Source organism: Haliaeetus albicilla, chromosome 4 (assembly GCF_947461875.1).
Source record: "Haliaeetus albicilla chromosome 4, bHalAlb1.1, whole genome shotgun sequence".
In the NCBI taxonomy this organism is placed as follows: Eukaryota; Metazoa; Chordata; class Aves; order Accipitriformes; family Accipitridae; genus Haliaeetus; species Haliaeetus albicilla.
In genome coordinates this window covers 30,421,526-30,437,729 of record NC_091486.1, presented here as the reverse complement: position 1 = coordinate 30,437,729, position 16,204 = coordinate 30,421,526, and the positions used below count along the sequence as shown (strand labels likewise).

Sequence of the window (16,204 nt, the reverse complement as noted above, 5' to 3'; positions counted from 1 at the left end):
TGGTGGCGTGAATAAATAAGACCAAGGAGAAGAGTAGGTTACAGAGAAAAGAGTTGTATAAAATGGAACTATGAGCCCAAATGCATAGATCTATAAATAGTTATCAGCTGGGATACTGAGGGAAAAGGAAAGACAGGATTCCTCGTTACGGCAGGACATTGTGAGACCATCCTGTTTCTTGATGTGATTTTTCTGGCAGAGGTGATATGCTAGGCGAAATTCTGGAAACTAGTGTCTCTTTAAAAGAAAAAAAAAAATCCGCTGGAGGGTAGGAATAGTGGAGTGTGGCTGGGATGACATGTGGTGCTAATGCAGCGCACGGACCCGTGGCACTATTGGTATAAGAATAACGAGCCACTGGATTTCGTCTTGCTAGCATTCACCTTAGTCTTGGCTAGCATAAGGGTAGCATGTGTTAGGTCTTCAGTAAATGACAGCTTGGGATATTAATTTAATTTTTCCTTAGAAGTGTGTGTGGGGAGAAATGTGGACGGTAGGGCTTCAGGGGAGCACTGGGGCTGAGCATTGTCGTCCAGCTGGACTGGGGCTGGATCTTTAAAGGTTTACCCTGGTAAAATTATTTTGGCTTCAGCTTTGTGTGTGTATATGCGCACACACGAGAGGTTTATTGACAGCTATGGTGCAAACACATTCAGGATTTAATTTGCAAAATGACCGATCCAACTTTGCTTTATCCTGCGAGGGGGAGGGGATGCTTTTTGTTATTAATATTCAGCTCGCACATCCATGATGGTCACATCTGCTTTCCTGTTATATTTTTAACATGTTAATTAAACTGAAGAGGTTAATATAATTTCATTAAAAAATTATTTTCACAGCATCGTTGTTGTTGGATTGGTTGCATATTCAGTTGCATATTAGTAACAGTCCAGACAGTCCAAAGCGAGATAATCTGTTGACATAGCCAGCATGCTTTAGGCAGTACTGTGTGTGATACTCTGTCTCCTGCTGCCTTTTATGCGTGGAAGAGCAGCAGTTTGTTTTATACAGTACAATGTACCTACCCAAGCCCACTGTTACCTTTGCGAAATTTAAACTCACACTCTCCTGGTTAAACCCCACTGATTCTCTATGTATGTTTGAAAAGAGAAGTTGACAATCATTTATTACATTTTCCCTTATTTCCCCTCAAATCCTCCAACCAGTGCCTGATGTTTCATAATACATCCTGTATTTACAGTTTGTTTTTATTCCCCTGTTGCTGCCTGGACTCTCCTTGCAAACAACAGGCAGCAAAACTGATGTATCAGTGGTGGGAGCAGCTGAAGCTGACTGTACAGAGCATGCTGTCACACAGGCTTGGCAGACCCACTGACACAGAGACCCCAATTTCATTCTTCTGAATCACTTGCAAATGTAGCCATGTCTTAGGGATCTATTTATTTTAGGCAAACTCTAGCAACTTTGGGACAAGTGATGTGTGTGCATGTATGTGTGTTTCTAAAGGTATCCCTTAAAACTGTCAGGTTGCAGTTGAGACCCCAGGGAAGAGAGCTGACAGGGCAGTGACGGATCCTTGCGGGAAGCATCAGAACTGGGAAGCAGCAGCTTTAATTTTGAATGAAAACACTTGAATGGGTCTTGCCTCCACTCCCATGAAGAGCTCTGGTGCCATACCCGAGCTCCACAGAGGCTCCAGAGCAGTGCTTCTCCCAGCAGCAAAGCAGCACCCCAGGAGATTACTTCAGCCTCTTAAAAGGGGGGAAGTAGTTGTGTGGGTCAAGTGCAGGCTTCTTTATCACGTTGTGAGCTCCAGTTGTTTTGTGGTTAGCAGCTACTAGTTCTTGATGCAGAGAGGTTAGTCCATGCCAGTTCCTCCTCCTAGAAATGGTGTCTACTGCGATACCATAAAAGATGCACTTGCCTCACTGAAAATCAGAGCATGCCTTGGGGTGAAAGTGTTGACACAGTCCTGTCTTCCTTTTCTCCTGAGTCTGGACTACTCTTTAGTAGCTGATGGCTGAGGACTACACAGCTGGGGCAGTTGCTCATATTGCCGATTGTGAAACACCCATCACTCAGGGAGGGCACTGACAGCACAGGCAGGTTGCTAAATGCTTGCACGCAGTTAGCTGATCTTTCCCTTTTTTCCTTCCCACTGCAAGAGAAATGTGAGCAAGTTTGGTATCTGCGCTTTTGACAATTAGCATTGGAGTTGAATGAGAGCAGCCTAGCAATATGTACAAAACAAACAGATTTTGTGTAGGAAGAGATTGCCATCTCTTGTGTAGGTTTCTTTTTTAGGAGGAAAAATAAAAACAAAAAAACCCCCTTTGTCCGCCTTGGACATAGTTTACATTGTAGAAGTGGAAATACCTGAAGTGGAAGCTGGAATTGAATCCACAATGTGTTTCACGTTATTTTAAAACACATGTTGGGAAGGGAGGGCTTGGTTTTTTTCAGCAGCAAAAGCTTAGCTTCCCTATGTCAGCTTTGGGTGTACACCTTCAGGCAAAACACTTTTGAGGTCGGGATGGTTTTTTCTTTGAGTGGGGAGGTCAGGATCTAATCAGTAATTCATAGCACAACTTCATCAGGAGGGAGAGAACTTTGTTTAGTCTTTGTTTAGCTTTGCCAGCAGCGTTGAGCTGCCACAGCACTGAGAGAGATTAAAGGAAGAGGTGGGCTCTCTGGATTGGAAAACAAGCCGTTTGCTGTACGTCAGCTGGCTGGTATCTCAGCATCTGTGTGTTTCTGCCTGGTGCTTCATCCTGGCTCTGACTGAACCATCCTAGTTGCTCTCTGTTGCTGCAAGCTGACTCTGCAGTTCAGGACCTGGGTGGGGGGAGATTTTAGCACCTGCGTGGCTGCTGCGGTGCACCGGGCGGACCTCTGGCCCCATATGCCGTTGCTCGGGGGTAGATGTCTGATGTGGCATCCCTGAGATTGGAACCAGACTGCTGGGAGAGACAGCACGAGGCCGAAGAGTGCCTCGTTACTTTGCAGAGGAAGGAAGTGGGTAGGAGGCTGTTTTTGAGGGAGGCGACTGTGAGGAGTGTAGCCCGTGCGGCTGCACGTGGTCCCACTCTCAGTGTGCCAGGCTGCAAGGAGAGGGAGAGCAGGGCTGAGAATTGGGAAGGGCTGGACATGGGGCTTCAGTCTGTTCTTTGAGCTGGGCCTTTACAATGTCATTTGGGGAGTCATTAAAAGATCAGTGTGCAGAAGGCATCTTTTGTAGTCAGGTATGTCTCTTCCTAGGGATAACATTTCAAATCATCACTATTATCCTTCTCCATAGGCCCCTTGGATGACTCTGGACTCGCCATCCTTGTGTGGAGAAGGGGTCTGATCAGGAGACATTTTGGGGCTCTCTTCATATTCTGTGGGGGCCATAGGGCAGCCTTTAGCATGGCAGTTCCTGTAGTGTCAGAGGACAGGAGCACAAAGAACAGGTAGATGCATAGGGTCACCGTGTGTGCAGCTGATGCAAGTGTATAAAATGAGCAAGGCTTAGGTGCTAAACCCTGGCTAATTCTAAAAGAGCCAGCCTTTCCCACATGTGTCATCGGGCAGAATAGGTCTAATTGGCTGGCAGAAGTGGAAATGGCATTATATTGTTTGCCCGATAACCATTGCCCGATAACATTTCCTCTTGCCTTGGCTGACCCGGCTGCTCTCAGCTGCAGCAAACAATGATCTTTCCAAGGAAGATGCATGTTTCCTGTAAAGTGTAGGATCAAGGAAGCCTTTGTTTTGCTCTTGACTCTGTTGTAGAGCCTTCTTTGCATATTTCTAATCAATTCTTCAAGCCTCAGTTTCCCTCCTGCTGAAGCATCTGACAAAACGATGCTAAGGCGTGGTCTTTGTGGGACTGGGAGGCTGAGTTTTGACCTGTTCTGGCAAAGTGCTTTGAGATCCCTGTGCTGTGTGAGAGCAGAGTATCCCGAGGTGACTAATCTAGCTGAACTCTTACATCTTAATGCTGACTTCTATTTGGCAGACAGGGTCATTTTCAGGCCTATAGGAAAAATTTCCACTGCTACTGGAAAGGAATAAATCACACTGGAGAACATTCCTGCCTCCCCATCGTCTCCATTGTTCTAGTTTAATGGCATAGTTGGCCACTACATAAACTAAACCATCTCTTTTAATATTGCTATTTCATCTTGGTTCCAGTCACAGTGTAACACATTTCTTAAGTGCTTATAGTACATCATGCCTCTTGAGAATAACTTGCAGAAATGGTTGACTTCCAAGAACAGCCACATGTGTAACGCAGTGTATTTCAGACTCTAAGCGTCAGTCCATTTATACCTGCAGGCTCTCTGCTTGCTCCATGTGCTGAAAGCATGCTTCTATCACCTTACAGAAAGAGATGGAGAAAGAGATGGAAGACAAACTGAAACTGCTGTCTCTTGTTTCATGATTCCTTAATTACAGAATCTGTTGTTATAAGTGATTATTTCTTGGCATTATGGAAGTGTAGAGCCCCGCAATCCATGTTACAGGTCTTAAATAGCTGATTATGTGTGTGACTTGTGTCATGTGATTTTGAAATGGTGTAAATACCTTTAAGCAATGCACAACCATAATGTGGGTACTCAACTAGAAAATATTTTCTCTTATTTGATTGGGATGCTTTAACCTCCCCTCCCCCAAGCCCACACGTTTATGTATGTCCTATTGAACAGGCAACGCATAGATTATAGTAGGCTACATAAAAATCATGATATATAGCTAGTCTGCAATCTGATACTTCCATGTGGAAATGGCAGAAGGTCTTCAGTTCCACGCAGTAATTTCACACTTAAGCTCTCCAGGGTAGAGGCAAATGGTGTCTTCTGGATATTGTCGTATTTTTTGAGGCCTTGTCAAATGAGTCTCCACTGAGAAACGTCCAGTGTGTTACTCCTCCATTCTGCATTGGGAAACATGTTATAGGGAAGCGAGAAGGAAGCTGCTTCTGTTTGACTCTGTAGCTGCATGTGAACAACCTTGATTGCAATTGTCCTTATAGAACAAAGGGATTTTGCTCACTGGCTGAGCAGCATTGATGTTCAGTACATTAAGCAATGGAGTAATAGTACACCTCATCTCCTATCAAGTTTGTCCCATTTTGCAGAGGGGAAGAAAAATTGTAGGCTTTTGATCACCACGCTCAAACCCTCATGAAGTTATTCACAGGTATTGTAATCGGTGGCGGTTTTCCTTTTTGATGGTAAACCTGAATTCTGGAGAGTTAATAAAGGTGTTTTCAAGAATGGTGCTGAGTCCCTCTTACTATCCATTCTGTTTCCCTGGACTCTCAAGTGCCTCCTGGCCATGCCCTTACGTATTTGTTACAATGCCCCCACCACTTCCAAACTCCCAGCAACACTCAGGAGCTGGGATTGCCATTTTTGTGGTGTCTTTCAGGCTCAAGTTGCAGGAATCACCCAACTGAATTGCTGAATTATCTTCTCCCCACGGGTCCTCTTTGTACTATGGGTGCTTCTACCTTGGTCCAGATGAATCTGGATTCACTTGAACTGCAGGGTTCAGCTGATTCTGCAGCAAACAAACAAAACAAACCTGCCAGGGAAAGAGCCTCCCCTCCTCCCAAATTTTCCTGCGTAGAGAACAGGTTTGGAATCCAGATGTTACACAGGTATATTCCCCAGCTTGGTGCTGTTGTATTTGAGACTGTCCCAGTCTTCTTCCGTTGGCTTCAGTCTTGATAGGCACTACGCATGTTTTGAGTGTCTGAGTTTGGCACTCTCTTGGCTGTGTCTCCTTCCCAGCATTGCCAGTTTGAGTTAAAAAATCTTGTGCCTGGTTCCCAAGACACTGAGATTGTCTTTAAAGTCACAGACTTTTCACTTTTTAATTTGATGTTCTTTTTACTTTCCTTGCTTCTGAGCCACTGAAGATTTGTTTTATTGTCTTTTATTCTCAAAAATAAGAAAACCTGGGGTTTCCAACACTTACCTGATGCCAGCAGCATTAAGAAAATGCCACTATTGTGTCATTTTGAGAGCTGGCAGTAGAGAGATAGGTGTGTACATCAGAAAAAGCTCATGTATCGCTGCATTCACCAGGCTGTATTTGCCATCCCTGCTCTGGCAGCAGCTGGTGAGGAAGGCTGCCTGGCTGTTCAGGTTGTTAGGCTGCCTGTGAGAGCAGGGTGCATGTCTCATTTCCCTTCTTAGAAGAAATCGTTTCAGCCTTTATGACCAAAGATAGTTAGACATCTTGGATTTAATCAGGACACCAAACCTTTGCTTCTCAGTTCTTCAGTTTCAAAATGAGTTGGCAGCTCTTCCATTCTCATAGGGCTGCTGTGAAGATTCATATTGGAGGTTTGCGGTGCTCAGGCACAGCGGCTGGGGCAGGAGAGGGTTGCGCTAGGCTAAGGGGAGATGGGCAGCCAGCCTCTCTGAAGCTGCTGGCCCAAATCCTGCCACGCCAGCTGGCTGGTGCTGAAAGTGCAGGACAGCTCCTGTGCAGGGAGCCCTTGGCAGGGTGCGGCACTGCCTCTCTGAAAAAATGAAGATAAGGATACAACAGGTAAGCTTAAATCCCCCTTCCCACAGGTTTGTGTCATCTTTGAGACAACCTGGGCACAGGACTAATTTGGCCCCTTCTCTAGGTTTTTAAAAGGTGTTGGAGTTGGGTGTAGGAAGGTTGGGCAGGAAGACATGGGATTTTTTTGTTTAAAATGTTTAGTATATCAGCTCTGATATATTAAGCTGCTCTGATGCTCTTAATCCTTTATAAGCAGGTACCCATCCTCTCCCTGTTCTTCCATGTGAAGGATCATTTCTAATCCAGAGCATTTCCACGCAGTGCAACTGTGTATTCATTACATGTGTTATTATTTGGAGAACTATTAAGATGCATGTGGTATACTTTACAACGTACACTAAAGAGTCTGAGTCATTTACGCACAGACTGCGTATTAATGTTTGCTGAAGGTCCAGCAGGCACGCTTATTTAAGTGTCATAATGGTTTTGAACATGGTGCTTACAGACCATGTCTCACATGTCCTAATCCTCTTGGTTATTTCTTGGCATTGTGGACCCAAGTGCAAAGCTGGGGTTTAAATCATACGTGGGCGTCAACAGCTCCTGCTCTGCAAGGGATAGAGAAGTAGGCAGTGACACAGGCGAGCTTGGGAGACAGTGTAATTGATGGGGAAGGATGCGAAGGAGAAGGACACTGGCTTGTGAGAAGCTCTTCTGAGACATTCCAATTAGTGTTCTGATTTACAAATCCTGCCCTTAAACCTGCAGCCTCCCAAGGTCAGTTTTAAAGGCACTCTGGCATAAGGTTGATGTTTGACCATGATGGACCTTTGTAAACCAACGTGTTCTGACAGAAACTGCAATCAATGGAAGTATCTCCATCTGTATAATTAAAAAAGCCCTGGAAGCAGGGTTTGCATTTTTTGGACAGGATCATCTTGCCCACCTGCTGCCTTTGCAGCTCTCGCACTGCAGCATTCTTCCTGTGCAACTGAAGTGAAGTGACTGAAAATCAAAGTGAAAATGACTGTTTGTTCGGATTGTGGAGTGAGGAAAAATGCATGCGGCATGACAAGTAAATTAGTTTTTAAAAATGCTTTCACTACTAATAGGCTACTGTGCTGTTAGGCATTTGGTTTTAATCCTGACTTTCGAGTGGGCAAAGTTCACTTTCAAGCATAAGGACAATTCTTGGGTTTGTAAACATTTGCAATTTCTGCTGACTTGTCCTCACTCCAGCCCAGGAGGGAAATCAGCACTGAACTGAATTGCTTTGTGCTGGTGGGGGTGAAGTGGGAGGCTGCCTTTAATCACCTGCCTTTATTCTCCACCAGGGCCGGATGGAAAACAAAGGTTCCAGCTAGCAAAGGCCATGGTGAAAGATGTTCAGTGGGTGGAATAGTAGAAGGGGCGAGAGGTGCTCCTGTCTGTTTGCTTTTTACACCTAAAATGGACATTGGCCACATCACAGCACTTAGGTGTGATGTAAGAGACCCGGATTTGAGTCACTGCTTTGCTTGATTCAGGTCTGCCCTTCCAGATTACATCTTAGATGTGTGAAATTTCAGTGGATGATGTGGTGGCTCCAAAACCAATATATTCCAGTAAAACACTTTAGACTGGGCAAAAATGTAAATTTTTTTGAGAATGTTTGGTAGAAATGTTTCAACCAGTTCTACTTTCTAGAAGCTTTCCTGAGGGCCTGGCCCTGTTTTTCGTGTGAGAGACTTGTTTTGGCTAACATCTTTGGCTTTGTTGACAATTTTAGCCTTCCGTTTCAGGGCTTGCGCCCCTAAAACTGGATTCATTTTCCCCAGCTATTAGCAATTTGGCTAGTAAAAGGTATCCAGACTCTCTGCATCCTGTGACTCTCCTGCATCTTTTGAGAACTGCAGCCACAATCCTACGTGGTGCTGTAAGCAATGTCTGCATACTTCTGGTCTCTAACCTGGGGGCCTGCTCTCCCTCGCTCTGGGTGTGGGTCTGGCAAGGCATGTTGGTGCACGAGATGCACAAGAGCGGTGCAATCACATGTGTTCTTCGGCTCCTCGGAACTGCTGGTCACTCCTCTCTCCTCTGCTCAGCTGCTGCTGGCAAGGTGCTGTGCCGGTTTGTTGGCGAGCAGTCAGTGTACTCGCCCTCCCTTGGCACCTCTGGCTTACCGCTGGGTCTGAGGTGCACCACACCCCAGGGTGCAGGGTGAGGTGAGCGGCTCAGGCGCTTTGTTCTTTTCCTGTGGCTGCACAGTGGTTTGAAGGGTGCCAGCCCTGCAGAGCCTGCTGCCTGCTTCCAGCTGGTGAAAAGTACTAAATAATCCTGGTTTGGGGTTTGGTTTTTTCTTTTCTTTCTTTTGGCTTCCCCTGTCAGCCTGGAAAATTTATGCTGCTCCGAAGAAAACATTCCACTCATCTGCAAGCTACTACAGCTGCCGTGTGAGTAATAAAGTATGGAAAGGAGGAAGGGAGAGGGGAGAAGAAAGATGGGAGCTGGTGTTTCATATGGAAAGCATCACGCCAGAAGTGGCTTTGTTTCCAACACGTGGACAGTGGAGAGGCTGCATTTGCTGCTTAATGGAAAATCGGTGCCAGTGAAAAGAAACCTCCCTCGTTAGTGACTAGATCAGAGGGGGGTGAACTTCAGTGTCTCTTGCTTTTTTTTTAAATGTGTCCACATTTTAAAATAATAAGGGAGAAGCAAAGGGCACTGGGCTGACTTGAGAATACAGCCGGTTTGGGCAAAATAGCTCTTTTCTGTCTCCATCTGACGCTGCTGTCCCAGTTCACTCTGGTGGTGTCACAGCCCTCCCTTGGCTGTTCATAAGCTGTGCCAGCACCTCAGGGTGGTTGTGAACATCTGAAGGTTGCTGTACATCAGGTTCTTAGCAAGGTGCGTGTTTCTTATGTTTGTTTTTGGTTTCTGATCTTTCGGGATAGTGTGAAGTCATGTTTGTAGACTTTCCTGCACAATCGAGGAAACCAGGAGCTTGGTTTTGGTGCTGAGAAAGGTGGTTCTGATGTAACAAGAAGTCTCTGAGAGTTCGGGCTTTAAGAAACGTGTGAAAGAGCAGTGGGGATTGCAGTCAAATAGTGAGAGTAAGGGACGTTTGTCTGATTAGAACAGAGGAAGGAAGCACTCACAGTTTTGGAGGTCTCCAGTATCTTGGAATAAGAGGCAGACAGCTGTAAGTGTTGACATGACACAGTGAAAGAGCTTGTAAGGTGCTTCTCTTGCAGGTTTGAGAATTTCAGGGTAAGTGGATGTCACCTGGGGTCGTTTCCTACTGTTTACTGCAGGAAAACAGCATAGACTTCTCTTATCAGCATATCCCTTAGCTCTCCTGTGTTTTTAAAGTGAAAAGAAAGATTGTTGTATACAGTGTTTGAAAACGGAAGGGCCTGGTTTAGTCTGAGATCTTTTTCCTACAGGGAACGAGTCTTATGGTGTTTGATTGTACAGTTAAGGTCAGGAAGAGCTTTGCTGTTTCTTCCATTGATTACAGGATGAAACCTTCTAGACACAAGCTGAATTCTCTGTCTCCAGTGCTTCCCTGGATGAAGATGTTTGCTTGAATCAGTGCCTCAGGAGCTGGGGTGATTTGGGGTTTAAAGAAGGGTAATGTGGGGGCCTTGCTCTGCTTGGTTCCCTTACCTCCAGGACAGCCTGGTCCCATGGCATCACACTGTGCTTCTGAGTTGGCTGCAAAGCTCATGCTCTCTCTTCAGGCAGCCCTGATTTTCTGCTCACTCAAGACAGTTTTGTTTTCTGAGAGTACTCCTGTATTAATCTTTCTTGGATGCTGGCAAATAAATTTCAGGGTACCCAGTTTAAATACTCTTTACTGAGTGTGCCTAGCTCGTCTTGGGCTTTCTGAGCTTTGGTGGTTTGTTTAAAACATGAATAAGCCCCAGTTGTTTGAGGGAGAACAGAAGAATGCCTGTGCAGAGTTACTTTCTGGTGTGGACTTGGTAAACAGGTGACTTCCCAGCATAGTTTCTCAGTGTTGAGAAGAATACCAGTAGGTACACAGAGCCCTACAAAGGCTGCATTGGGATTTCTTTTTCTGACTTGAGAAACTCATGTTACATTTCTTTGAAGAACACATTTGAGGGAAAGCAAGAGAAGCAAGGTGTGGGTGGTTTCTTATTCCCAAATACCTCCAGTGCATGTGACACTTAGAAAATGCTGAATACTCATATTCCAAGTCTTGAATGCCTGTCGAGCTGGACACTTTGAGTGGATGCCCTAGGTTGAAGACTCCTCTTCACTGGGACTGTCTCACACAGATTATCTTCATGCAGTAAGAGCTGTACTAGCTGCAAGGCCTTGTAATTCAGTCAGTGTTTTGTTTGAGCAAGCTTCATTTCTGGTCAGGTGTTGTTGCACTGTGGTATAAGATGGGAATTTCTGTCTCCTTTCCATTTCCTTATGTTTAAGTGGAAAAGGTCAAGGAAACCTTTACATTCTGTTCTGAATGCTTTTTCTCTTTGTAAATGGGAAGAGTAGTACCCACATCATGTTGGGGATTTCACGTCAGTCAGTGAGTCAGATCCTGGGCCGTTGCAAACTGATGCAGATCTGCCAAAGTCACAGTGCCAATACGTGGATTTACACTGGCCCAGTGTCCACGAAGTCACTTGACACCTTGCAGGAGAATGGTCTATACAAATCCCAGGTCTTGTCAGGATGTGGAATAAATATCAGGATGTGGGCAGAAAACAGCACACCCATTTTAATGATTTGATTAAAACAATATTGCTGCTCTATGGCTCTCATAAATGTATTTCCACTGGTGTTGGGGGGAGGAGATATTCTCAAGTGCCATAATGAGAGAGTACATTTTTTAAAATGTTGCACAATAGGCCACTAAGTTGTGCTCCGGATATATTGGCTTATTTCTGTTTTATAGTGAGCTTGGCCTTAGGCATCCTATAAATACCATTTCTCCCCCTACCTTCAGCTAATAAATGATGGAAACTGTACCGGAAAGAAATTTTCTTTCCATCAAAGAGTGGGAGGTCCTGAGCAGCCCTCTATAAAACAAAGGATGCAGCATGATTTGTTTTCTTTGTTTTTTCAAATGAAGAAAATGTGGGGATGGAGGGAATGAGAAGATGTTTCTAAGTGCTAAACGTGCTCTCCCCAACACTGCAAGGTAGGATGATGTCTGGTGTGGGCATTGCTTCCCCCAGGACAGTAATACCCATCTGTGAAATGGAAGACAGATGGGAGCGGTTTCTGAACAGTCTCAGTGCATGGGAAGAAGGAAGGATCCCATTCTGATTTACCCTCGGGCTTTCATATCCAGCAGTGGAAACCAACCTGACAGTGGGTGTAAATGAGCATCGAAAGGAGCCCTTTGTGTAATTCAATGGGCTGTGTCATCCAGGGTCGGACTAAATTATCAGAATGGCCCTTTTTGACCTTAAAATCTGCTTCTGTAAGTCAGTCCTCTTTGAGACCTTTTTGCTCTGTTTTAATGATGTCAGAAAGCTGTAGTGTAAATGTGAATCATGAAGGGTGCCTGCTTGTGCACATATGGGTGGCTAGACATGTTTCATTTCGAGAATCCATAACATACGTACTGTGTATCACGTTGGAAATGTGTCTCAGAGGAGAGACCAGGTTTGTGGAGGTGGGGGCTTCCTTCTGCACTGACTAGAATCAAAAGCGAGTCCATGTCATGACATGGCATGGCATGGCATGGCATGGCTCAGAGATGGTATAGGACCACATTCTGACTGCAGCTTGGCCTCTAAAGTTAGAGAAGGGTCAGGGAAGACCTTGTGATCAGCAAGGGGGTCTTACTGGCTAATTTTGAAGGCAAATGAGGTTCAGGAGCAGGGTGTACATGATGAAAAGGCATTTTTGGTCACTGCCTTCATCCAGCAACAATAAACCATGCATATAAGCAGATCTGGTCCAGAAACAAATACACTTGGAAATTAGCAGTTAGATCGTTAAATTCTTTTGCCCAGGTGCCATTTCTTATTGAATGCTTCGGTGGTGCTTTCCAGTCTCATTTGAAATCCACCTAGCACGAGGCCCTGCTTTCCTTGGAAGCATGTGCTAAAACCTAGTTTAGGGGAGGAATATCTAACAGGCTGTTCTCTCTCTTACCTGAGTCTAATTTCTCCCCCTCCCATATTCTCTCTCTTCTCCATGCGCGAGTCCATTGCTTTGTTTGGGTTCACCCTGTTCATAGCTGCATGGTCTGTGATGCTTTTTCCCATCTTTATCTATATTAACTCTTTCAAGGATTGTTATCTAAATGTGAAATGAGACCCCTGCTCATTGACTGGAGATTATAACACTGACTGTGGAACAGACATGATAAATAGTAATAAATGTGCACGTCCCTTTCAATTTTGTCATACTTAACATCTGTCTGTTCCTTCCAGTTTTCCTGTATATCAGATGCTAAGAATGTGTCCTCGAAGCTATATTGGTCTTCTCTGTGTCTTATCTATTCTCGGTCTCTTTTCAGCCTTACAGGATCTCTGCTTTGTATTGAGTGTGCATGTTGTGTTGCTGTTTCTTCCATAAATGCATTAATTTGTCTTCTTCCAAATTCAATCTCAAGGATTTATTTCCTGCCCCTGCGTGGTTTTCTTTACATACTGCCTCTCTCTGCTGGCATCACAAAAAAATTTAGCATTTCCTCCTTAAGCTCTTTTCCATGCTTTTCTTCACAATGAAAGCTTTTTATCAGTTTCCTTAGTTTTCTGATTTGTTTTTATTAAGCATGTTTTTATAGTGAGGGCTGCGATCCATTGGAGTAAATGGAAACAAAAAATTGAGGCCAAAGTTTTGTTTGTTTGCTTAACGAAACAGATCAGACTTTAAATGGGATGAAGTCAAATCAGTGCTGATGACTTGTCTTGATGGTAGCTGCTTCTAAGTGCTGGCTATTGACAGCGAGTCATGGAAGATCTCAGCATTCTGAAAAGCCTAAAATCACAAATACAACCGTGGGGTTGAAAATCACATGGTGGTATTAGTATCAGGAAGAGCAGGGTTGCTGTGAGTTGCTGCCCTTTGTTCAGCAAACAGTATCTATATGCTGGTTAGTTAGTTGAAGACCACTGTTTTTATGGCTGATGGATGTGAGGTGGGTGTTTAACCTGGATCATGGTTAAAGGGTAAAGGCCCCTCGAATTTCGGTGCCTACCCAGCACACCGCTGCCCTTTTCTTCAGCAAAGGGAGGCGTTCCAACACGGGCAGGGAGCAGGCCTGCCCAAAATGCTGCGGGGTCAGTGGTGGGGTCCCACCACCATCCCTCTGGAGGGTCCCCCCTCTGCCACCACCCACTGGGGTGGGTGGCTTCAGTGGCCTTGAGCAGGGTGGCTCCCTGCCTCCCTGTCCCCGCCGCCTTAAAGGAGGATTTTCCAAAGCCGCTCGCATAAGGCAAAGGAGCCTGCCTGAGCCGGGGAGGGGGGAGCGTTAGCTGCTCTGGACTGCAAGGCGCTCTTCGGTTCGCTTGGCAGGTCACCCCAGGCTCTGGACCTTCCTGCTGTGTTTGTCCACTGTGCTGCTTTTAACCGTCTCCGCTCCTTTGAGTCAACCTGGGCTGCTCGCACGGCAAAGAAATATTTTCCTGGTGTTTCAGAACATGCGTGATTCCCTCTCCTTCCTGTGGAGGAGGAAAGCTGCTCGCCCCATACAGGGTCTGCCAGGGTTATAACAGAACAGTGGGGCCTTGCCAAACAGCAGTGAGGTGTACAGCTGGCTGTGGGCAGTGGGGCTCTGCCGGTTTTTGCTTGGTTCTGCCGCTGTGAAAACTTCTTGCAGGAACTGTCATCTTTCTCCCCTTTATTCAGCAAGCTCTTAAGCTGTGGGTATCCTTGAGGGGTTTTTGTGTGGAACGTGAGGACTGTAAAGAAACAGGTCCTAAACCATGTGCTGTTACTAATGATCCTGCAGACCAGCATGTAAAAAGCCAAATGTTTTAATAGAAATTAAGGAGTGAAAACAAAGAAAAGACCTGCTACAATGAAGCACCATGTGGCGCCATCCTTAGGACTTGATGGTGTGATTGCACTGGTCTACATCCTGGGTGTATTCTTCCATCTAATGTCTTCCTGGAACAGCTGAAAACAGAGGGGTATGCAGAAAATCCACTGTCCATCCAGATGTTAATCAGTACAAATGCTGAAGTTCAGAAATAAAATATGAATGAGAAAATTGTGGGAAAGCAGTACTTTCTGTGCCTACCTTTATTTCAGTACCAGGGACTGTGCTGGCAAATTTGTGCAGTCTGGAGCAGAAAAAATCCTCAGTAGTACCCCGATAAGTCAGAGGACCTGACACCTACAGTCTTGAAAGCAAAACTTGCAGGTTGCCTTTTTGAAGCTCAAATTTTCCAAGAGCAATGACAGAGCAGTTTCAGCAGAGAAAAATACATACCCTTTCATTCAAGACCCAGAGGTTTAGAGCATTCAGATATCTGTCTGATTTGATGGTTGGGCTTTGAACAGACAAGATGCTTCACAGCCATTGCCCTTAGAGAGCAGGGAAGCTGTTGCATGCCCATTTTACAGGCTGGGAAACTGGGACACCCAAGCGCTCAATTGTTGGAGAGAGGAATTCAAGAGCAGAGCTTGAAAAGAATACCAGCTCCCTGATCTCCATTTTAATTAAATTCTTTCTGCAATTGTCTTCCCTGCCAGTTTAACTGGTGGAATGTGGTCTAGCGGAGGAATTTTTGGCTGCAAACTTGACAGGAATATTTTTCTGGGCCAGATCCTTGCCTAGTGTAAATTAAGATGACACCACTAGCTACAATTACTGTGCTAGCAATTTACTCCTCCCTCTGAGAATCTGGCCCTGGTTTGCAGACAGTGGGCAGTGTCATATAATTTCTTCTTTTTAATTTTAGTCTGTCTAGACACTTTTGCAGCACCCCTTTCTGGGAGGACTTTGTGCCAGCAGCTCTGGAGCAGCACCACACTTCTCTGGTGAGAAACGCTTAGCAGACACAGCATGAAGGTGGCCTGGTGTGCTCAATCTCAGCATTTCACCTCCCTGGTGCAGGGTTTGGCTTTGATAGTCTCAGTGATTTTTGGTGGAGAGGTGGCAGAGGGGATACATGGCAAGATTTCTTCCCTTTGGAGGGGGAGTGAGTCTGTCGTTTTCCCTTTTTTTGACGATGTGTTGTCCCAGCTGAGTGCTGGAGAAACACAGCTGCTGCCGATGCAGCGTTTCTGTGGTAGTTTTTCTTTCCAGCAATGGATGACACACCTCTCTTTGTGGGTAAGAAGGTCTTTCTCCTGGTTTTGAAGGCCATTTGCTGGCCTTGTGTTTATTATTACAGTCAGTCCTTCCTCCCATGCTGTCAGTATTTACCACTCAGCCTTTAGCTTCTCTGCTATGTTTTCTCCCACACTGAGTCACCTGGCATAGGGGTGTACCTCTCCAGCCGCCTTCAAACTTGTCACGAGGCACACACAGGACCTAGTTTTTACAAAATCCTCAGATTTGCTGGCTGTGGTTAAGCAGGTGATTAGCTAGGACTGTTTTTCTTCCCCTTCCATTCTCTTGTCAATTCCTGAGTTACTCACCAGGATTGTCTGTAACTGTGTTTGTTGAGCCAAACACAGAAAGGCCATGACTCTGGCTGGGGCTCAGGAGCGGCAGCGATATATACCCTTTTACTACCATTACTTCTGCTTGCATCCAAATGCACTTAACTGAACCCCTAATCCTCATAATCATTTTACAAAATTTGCTAATCATAAAGTC

General features: G+C 45.3%; 1 protein-coding gene across 4 annotated transcripts in view; it reads left to right on the top strand.

Annotated features, from left to right (window-relative positions):
* KLF7 (KLF transcription factor 7) overlaps positions 1-16,204 on the top strand; it is a 66,583-nt gene that overhangs the window by 1,252 nt on the left and 49,127 nt on the right. The gene's annotated exons all lie outside the window — the stretch shown is intronic.